Raw genomic sequence first — 8,783 nt, 5'->3', positions numbered from 1 at the left:
AAAATATGAAAGCCAAGAGATCAAGACCCGCGGTTTGACGTACTGCTTCAGCAAAAAAAAAAAAAAAAAAGAAAAAAAAAACAAGCAAGAAACATTTGCAAGTATATAGGTTATTACAGTCTTTCAATGCTATTAAATTTTGTAACTCATGTGATAGTTTACATTAAAATATAGTTTTGCCGTTATTGTGTGGAGGAGAATGTGAGAATATCAGCACGTCACATGTATCCGCGCACTTTCCTCTCTGAGTCTTTGCCCGTGTCTTGCTGCTCCCAGTTTTCAGGCAACCAGAGGATAGAAGATATGGCCTGAGTGTAAGACCACTATGTTACGATTACTTTCGTCCCATTGTATCCTTGTGTTTTTCTGCCTGCCTCTGTGATTCTGCGAACAGGGAGGACACGTAACAATATAAGCAAGAATAAAATGGCAATAAAACAGGGTTCAAATAGAATGGTAATATCAGCCTCCAAGTATTCAGTGTAGCTATTAGAGTATCATGTAAAAATTTCCACATACCGCAATGAAGCACACATTTACAGATGCAGTCGCGCAAAACATCCCTCTCTTGACACGCGAGTGTTAGTCGTGAGTGCCAGGAAATGTTTGAAAACGAACGCCGCCGCAAATATACACAGGTCATTCTTGCCCAGATAGATAAACGCTTATAAATGAGAAATATAAGTTGAGTGCATTTTAAGAGCAGCGTTGTCGTTCTGCTGCACACCTTCTTTTACAGAGTGTAACCATTTTCCTGTCATGGGCTGGCTGTACTGTTTGAACCAGAAAATTTCTGCTGGGCCACTGAGTTTCTTGTGCATCATGTCAGCGTTTTTGGAACTCGAGTAGCGTGGCCCGGCCGGACATGAGACGAGGAAGATAGAGACAGAGTTAGTGAAGAAGCGACAGAGGTTTACATCATAAAGATGGTCCTTTTCAATCAAAATAATAGCAGAAAGACAAGGAAAGTAAAAGGCCTTCAAGAGGACTTGATTAGAACACAAATTCTGCTCTTGTTTAGGCGTCCCTCAGCTCTATAGTTCCTAAAGAATGACTGCAGTGTCGTTACAAACGCCGATGAAAGTCTGGCTGCTGCGCATTGTGGTGCATTCGCCCCCGCCCACTTCACAACTTGCTGCAGGAGCGCTGCCTTGCTGGAGAAAAGCAGGGGGGGGGGGGGGGGGGGGAGCATCCGCTTATATGCATTACGGTACTCGTGGCTAGAAGATGGCTTCCATTTTCTACCTAACAAAATAGGCTGACAGTTAGTCACATCCGGCAAGGTTCACTCTTGGTAATTTTTCAGTAGTACGGTGTATCAGGCGTTTTCTGAAAGGGCGAAATAGCACTCTTCTCAACTAGTCAAAATTCAGCGTATGGCTTCGTTGAAGTTCTATGAAGACGACAGCCAAGTAGCTTCTGATCTCGGAACTGCAAGATTGTCCAATTTTGCTAGCACCCTGGCACAACTACGTGCAGGCATTCATGCTACAGCACTTCAATAATGTGTTTTTACTGCAGATTTCTAGCCATTTCGTGCTTTTAATGCTTCACATAGTGCAGCGAACATATCTTGAAAAACGAACCAGTCAAAAGGCGAAGGACAGAAACGAGACAAGGCGTACACTACGACCATACATGGCAGTAATTGAATTACAGTAATGAAATTACTGTAATTTATTTACTTTTCTCGGTAATTTGTAATGTAATGAATTCCTTTTTCGGGTTGGTAGTTTAGTACTGTAATGAATTACTTTTGGTAGTAATTTCGCAGCAAAAGTAACTAATTCCTTTTGAAATTACTTTTACTAAAATGCGCCACTACTTTTTCAATAGACGACGAAGTATAGTGCCGCGAAAGCAGAAACGGCGTGCGGCAAGCGAAGCCAGCGTAACGGATCGGCAGAGGGGGACAGAGTTGAGCAGAACAGTGCGTCTGAGACCTCAACCATTCTCCAAGCAGCAGGATACAAGGCGTCAAGGGAATGCTGAAGGGAGAGATGGTGCCAGAAGGCTGGAGCTGAAAACTAGTTTGGAGCGCGGCGTAGCGGCACTCCCTGTTGCGTCGGCTAGGGCACAGTGGTGCCTGGTTACACTCAACACCACGGGGCGAAGGAGGATTGGGGTTAGGGGAGATAGGCAGAAGGGTCCATGACGTGAGGCACCGTGGCTTGAGCATTACTGAGCACTGAGCACAAATGTGCCGACATCGATTCTTGGGACTGCGGAAGCAATAAATAACCTAGCTTCTCGGGCCCTTCTAATGGCGGAGACAGCTCTGGGCCAGCAAGACGCTGGGTTCGCCGGTCATTTCAGGACCGTTCGACCATGTTTGTTTTTCTTTTTGCGGTAGTCTTGTTTTCGTAGTCGCACGTACTGTAGGAGGGAGAGAAGGAATAGCTCTCTGGGACGGAATTTGGCGGGTAGACAAAAGAATGTCGGTGCTTCGCGTCTGGAGAACAAGTTGTTTTGCTTACTAGCTTTGCTTATTTTTTACATGGATGGAAACTAGAAAGTAATTTAAAAGTAATTTAATTACTAAGTAGAAGTAATTGTAATGTAATTTCATTACGTTTTGGGAGCAATAATGAGTAATGTAATTTAATTACTTTTCTGCGATTTTCAGCATAGTAATTAGTAATATAATTTAATTCCTTTTCAAAAGTAATTTTGCCATGTATGACTACGACTGGACTGTGCTCCGTCCTTTTACTGGTTTATTTTGCAGGGGCATTTACCAGCTAACCCAGATTTCAACTCTGCTGCAGGCAACAAAGTTGATTGCTGAAAACGGCGCACAGAATGGCTAAGTATGTAAAATATTTCTTCTGTCTTCAAAGATCCATACTTACAAAACGGACTAGCATGTCAATAAAAGAGCGAAGTGTAGGGGGCTAGCAAATTAGTACAGCCAGGCAGAGGAAATACCTGTAACATGAATCCTCTCCACTGGGGTTCGTCAGTTGCGGTTTCAGATAACTAACATATAACGGAAATAGAGGTATACTAGCGGCAGATGCCTCAGCCTACATGTGAAGCAACTGATGCATTGATAGCAATGTTGAAGAACCGCAGTAGTTAACTTCCAAGATTGCCGTCTCATTTCCTTTAAATGTTTTTACGGAGTGCGCAATATGATAATGATAGCATCCAGAACTGCGGCGCAATGTAAACAAACACTTAGATAGAAACACAACCCAGGTGCAAAACTACCAACTGTAATATGAAACGAAACTGAACTTCCTCTTTCAAACTCAGCCACACTACCAACTTCACTGCTTGTAGTTATGTTTCTACCTACATGTTTCCTCTACGTTGCGCCGCCGTTCTGAGTACTATGCACCAGCTCGCTCCTCAAGCTGTTATTCTGAGATATTGATAGTTTTACAATAAATTATTAGTTTAAAGTCGGCGCGTACTTAACAATGTTGTATTCTCTTTAGTATAAAGTTTTTGTAAGTCAGGAAAATGAAGAGATCTTGCAGAAACATTTAAGCGTGCTTCGCTCAATAACAATGTGTATATGCTTATGCCTGCGAAGACAAGTTTCCAGAAGGAGGCCTTATGTATAGTTACGCCCCATGTATCAGCGCAATTGTTGTATGAGGAGCGACACCATTTAGGCACCAAGAAGCATTCATTGCATGACGCTTGCTTGGGGCTTGCTTGCTTCAAGCCGTGTCGCTGGGTCTACTATCTACACGGTCAAACATGCACAAGGAAGGACAACATACGGTCAGAAAAGAATATGGGCGCTGAACATCACTTCCCTTGTGAGATGTTCAAAATGCAGAGGTTGTACAAAGCATAGTGGTACAAAACGCGCGTGTTGGAGAAGGGAACTGTTTTTCCTCACTGCGCAGCAGAAGCCGAGCTTTCCTAATCTACCCCGACCCTTTCACTTGGTTCAGATTTAAGTTTCTAGCTAGACAGGATCCATTTCGTTTCCAGAAGTGGCAGTCTTATTGAAACATGTGTAACCATTTGAAAACCAGTGGAGAAGGAGGAACTGTTTCAATTTGAAAAAAACCGTCTTACTTCGTAACACTCTTTAGCTGCCATGTTTTCCAGTTCTGTCGTCGGGCTGTCGTGAACCAACACAGGTGATTTTTCTACCTTCATTCATACTGCTTTTCTCATCCATTTCGTTGAAGAAACCTAATGAGTTGATTCTGTATAGGCTCAGCCGTAGATTACTTCAGAACACGAGCCTACAGAGATGCACACGTGCTCAGCCTTTATACTAATCTATGTAGTACTTATTTAACCTCAACATTTTATCGTATACTCAGTGATGTTCTTGCGGGACTAGGGAACCAGGTTTGAAACCAGCAAAGCGCCTTTGTGCATCATTTCTTAACTTAAAATATTTTTCGCGGCTACTACTGCATGCCATGTTTTCTAGGCTTCTGCTGCACAGAGAAGAAAAACAGTTCCCTTCTTCGGCACGCGCGCTTTGTACCTCTATGCTTAGCACCGCCTATGCATTTTGAACATCTCACAAGGGAAGTGATGTTCAGCGCCCATAGTCTTCGTTTCTGACCGTATATTGTCGTCCTCAAGGAATGATAGAAAATCACGTAATTCATCATCTGCGTTTCCAATGGCTAAGAGGCAGAAAACACTAAAAAAACGCCTCCGACAACACAGCCATGAATAAATAATAATAAATAATAATAATAATTAGTTCAAAGGAAGGGAAAGGCACAGTATCTGTCACACGTGTTTCTGTGGATACCTGAACTGCGCCGTAAGGGAAAGGAGGAATATGGGAGGGAAAGTGGAAAAAGAGAAACAGAAGCGACTTTCTTCATTTATTGTTCGCTTTCACAGAGTTCCGTCGACACTGACATATTAATGAAACTACAGAAAACGTCGAGCAATCGAGCTTTGTAGTGGAGACGGCAAAACCAACTTCATTTGTTGGCTTTGTTTTTCAGGTAAGAACGTCCTTCAACTTGACTAAAGCCAGAAGAACCTTTCCTTGGCAGTTGCATTCGCGGGCATTCATTAATAATAATAATAATAATAATCAATCAATCAATCAATCAATCAATCTTTATTTAATGTGCGCAGGAACAACCATGTGGTCTTTGTGCTGCAGCACAAAAAAAAAAAAATGAAAAAGCACAAACATGTTTACACACACAGAGAGAACACAAAAAAAAGAAATAAATAATACATGAAATGAAACTGAGACGAAAAGTATCACGGAAATTAAGCAAACAATGAGTATCATCACTTATATACACAGTGAGAGAATTTTTTAGCACACCAGGAAATAAAGAAAAAAAAAAGAACGGTAGGTAGAAGAGGAAAAAAAAAAAAAAACAGATGACTGACATTGATTATAGTAATATAGAAATATACATAAAATAAACAACCATTCCAGGCGCAACAAGTGCATGGTACTTAAAACACAGGCTAGAAATACAGAATAATACAATAAAGAAGTAAAATTGAACAAGGGACAGTAAGATTCGAATATAAAGTTTAAAGTTGAAATATAAGCAAGAAACGGATAAAAAGTAGTTCAAGATACAGACAGCATTGAACAGGAGAAAAAGCAAAAAGTGAAGTAAATACAATTTAAGGCTAGAAAGTGGGAGTTATATGTGATAAAGTACTATTTAGAATACAACGCTACGAACATCCAATGTAAATGAACAGAGCGAGTTTTGGAAGATGTCAAGGTGAGGACAAAAAGAGTTAAATAACCACTGCATCCTGTCCAGAGGGGAGTGGGAATGAAGAGGAGAAACCTGAAATGGTCTGAATTCCCTCATGCTCTTTCGCGGAACGCGCAGTAGGATGTACTCTAAGAGCTGAGGGCACATAATGTGGCCATGAAGGAGTTTGTACAGAAATATGATATCAAGTCTGAAACGACGGCAGTGAAGGGAAGGAAGATTCAGTTGGGCGCTCCTGGTGGAGCGAGAGGGGGAAGTTGCAAAAGGAAAGCGATAATGAAATATCCGTAAAAATTTTTTTTGTACTCTGTCAACCTTGTCCAAGTTCGATTTGCAAGTGCCATTCCAAACAACCGACGCATACTCCAAGACCGGGAGGCATATGGACAGGTACAGTTTTAGGAACGGAAGTGGAGTATGGAACTCTCTCGAAAGTCTGCAAACGAATCCGAGTGTGCGCATAGCCCGCTGAGCAATGCGTTTAGTGTGAGAGGAGAAGCTGAGGGTGCGGTCAAAAAGTACACCAAGGTCATTAATTTCATCAACCCTATCCAACAGCACAGAATTGACAGAATAATGGTAGAGAAAGCTATGTGTTTTACGAGTAAAGGACACAACCCTAGTTTTGGAAGAATTGAGAATAATAATAATAATAATAATAATAATAATAATAATAATAATAATAATAATAATAATAATAATAATAATAATAATAATAATAATAATAATAATAATAATAATAATAATAATAATAATAATAACAACAACAACAACAACAATAATAATAATAATAATAATAATAATTGTTGGTTCACAGGAAGGGAAAGGCACAGTATCTGTCACACTTGCTTCTGTGGACACCTCAACTGCACCGTAAGAGAAGGAAGGAAGGTAGGAGTGAAAGTAGAAAGAAAGAAAGAGGAGCAGTAGTAGAGAGCTGCGGAGTAATTTCGACCACCTGAGAATCTTTAACGTGCACTGGCATCGCACAGCACACGGACGCCTCTCCGTTTTGCCTCCATCGAAATGCAGCCACCGGCGGTCGCGGGAGTTAATCGAAGATTGGTTTTATGGTGCCAACACCCCCCAAGAGAGGTTTTAGGCGCTCGGCGGCCGATCCCGAGGACGCGTTTTCGACCCAAGCATAGTTTCCGCGTTTTGATAGAGGCGAAACTCAGGGCGCTTGTTTACTGCGCGATGTCAGTGCACGTTGAAGACTGCGCACCGACGATATTACACTAGCTACCCACTACCGGGTCAATAAATGCGGATGCTGATTTTGAACCTTAAACCTCGTATAACATGTTATATACAATACCATTTTATGGTATCATTACTTAGCGGCATGCGGTTGCATATGGGGAATTTAATGCTCCTTTTCTTGTATCAGCCTCCTCATTCAGAACTGAGGCATCGAATGGCACTTCTGGTCCATAAGCTCAGATGTCCTGCGTGTGAAAACACGCAGTTGCAATGTACGCAGCATGCGGATGTGAGTTGATTCATGAAATGGACATCATACAGACTTATTAATTAATTGGTTCACAGGAAGGGAAAGGCGCAGTATCGGTCACACTTACTCTGTGGACACCTGAACCGCGCCGTAAGAGAAGGGATGAAGGTGAGAGTGAAAGTGGAAAGAGAGAAAGGAGAGCCGTAGTGGAGGGCTACGGAGTAATTTTGACCACCTGGGGATCTTTAACGTGCGCTGACATCGCACAGCACACGGACGCCTTTTCGTTTCGCCTCCATCGAAACGCAGCCGCCGAGGCCAGGTTCGAACCCTGGAACTCCGGACAGTAGTCGGGCGTCTTTCCACTGCACCACCCCGGCGGGGCTCATACAGACTGCCATCATCACTTTTTTTTATTTTGTTGATGTGCGAAAGGGAAAGAAAAGCGATTTTTAAAGGTACGAAGCTTTTGCTTTCCTCACTTCTGACTTGTGCAACTGCTGACATTGGGCTTGAAACTTGGACCGTCAATATTTCCTATTAGTACAACGAAAACCAGTAAATGGTATAGTGTGTGTGTATTAGAAACTTATGAGAGCGAGTAATGCGGTACTTCAAATTTCATTTTACAAAATACTACTTTCCTTACGTGATAATCATGGACACTTTAAGGGCTTTTTTACACGCGCGAAGCGTTCGTTACTCGTGTGTACACACTATAATCATCATCACGTCACCAGCCTGACATCACCCACTACAGGTGCCATGTTAGGGAACAGCTGTCCCACAAGCTGCAATCATCCCGGGCCGGTGGTATATCTAGCTTTAGAACTGTTACATTTCATATTATAAGGTTCTAAATTATTTACTTGGAATATGCTGGATCGACTCATCCACTTTCTATTTTTATGCACATTTAACAATTAATGTTGATACAATAGATGCCATCTATTATTGCACAATGTATAATGTCTTTTGTGGTGTGAAAAGGATGTTCTCTCCTTACATACTCCCGTTTTGAACTTAACACTCGTGAGAAACATTATCCAGTACATTTCCGTCACGGTCGACGTCACCCTTGTGTAGAGCGCTCGGACAATGTTCATCCCGCAATAAAAACTGAAATTACGAATCAGCCCACGATTTGCGGACAAAGTGATCATGCTCATCTTCTTCACAGATCTGCGTGAATTTACTTCCTTACAAGAATTGCTTATAAAAAGTAGAAACGGCGATGAGGTATCGATTTTTATGCAGGAAAGTGCGCCAATCGAGCTCTCTACACAAGGGTGACATAGACTGTGCAATCATCCACTTTGAAACGGTATAGATTTTTACAAAAGGGAGGCTTCCACTGTTTTTCTCTGAGTGTCCGATATGCTAACTGAACAAAAAGAATACTTTCTTTTCTGTGTATATTCACGCCTCTTGTTGCTTCCGGACACATGACAGTGGGAATGGACAGAGCTAGAACGTGTCCTTATTGTCCTCCAAAGAGACACGAGCTACGCGTCGGATGCCTATGGTTTGCGTTACGCTCTGTCGCCAAGGACACACGTGTCAAGATTCCGGTTTTCGGCGACCGGGGTAAACACCATTGACAATGAAAGCATGACAGCTTCTCAGCAGCTCATGCCACA

Source organism: Amblyomma maculatum, chromosome 5, assembly GCF_055883805.1.
Source record: "Amblyomma maculatum isolate TAMU_Amacu chromosome 5, ASM5588380v1, whole genome shotgun sequence".
Taxonomy (NCBI): Eukaryota; Metazoa; Arthropoda; class Arachnida; order Ixodida; family Ixodidae; genus Amblyomma; species Amblyomma maculatum.
The sequence above is the reverse complement of the archived record's forward strand: the minus strand, read 5'-3'. Positions refer to the sequence as shown.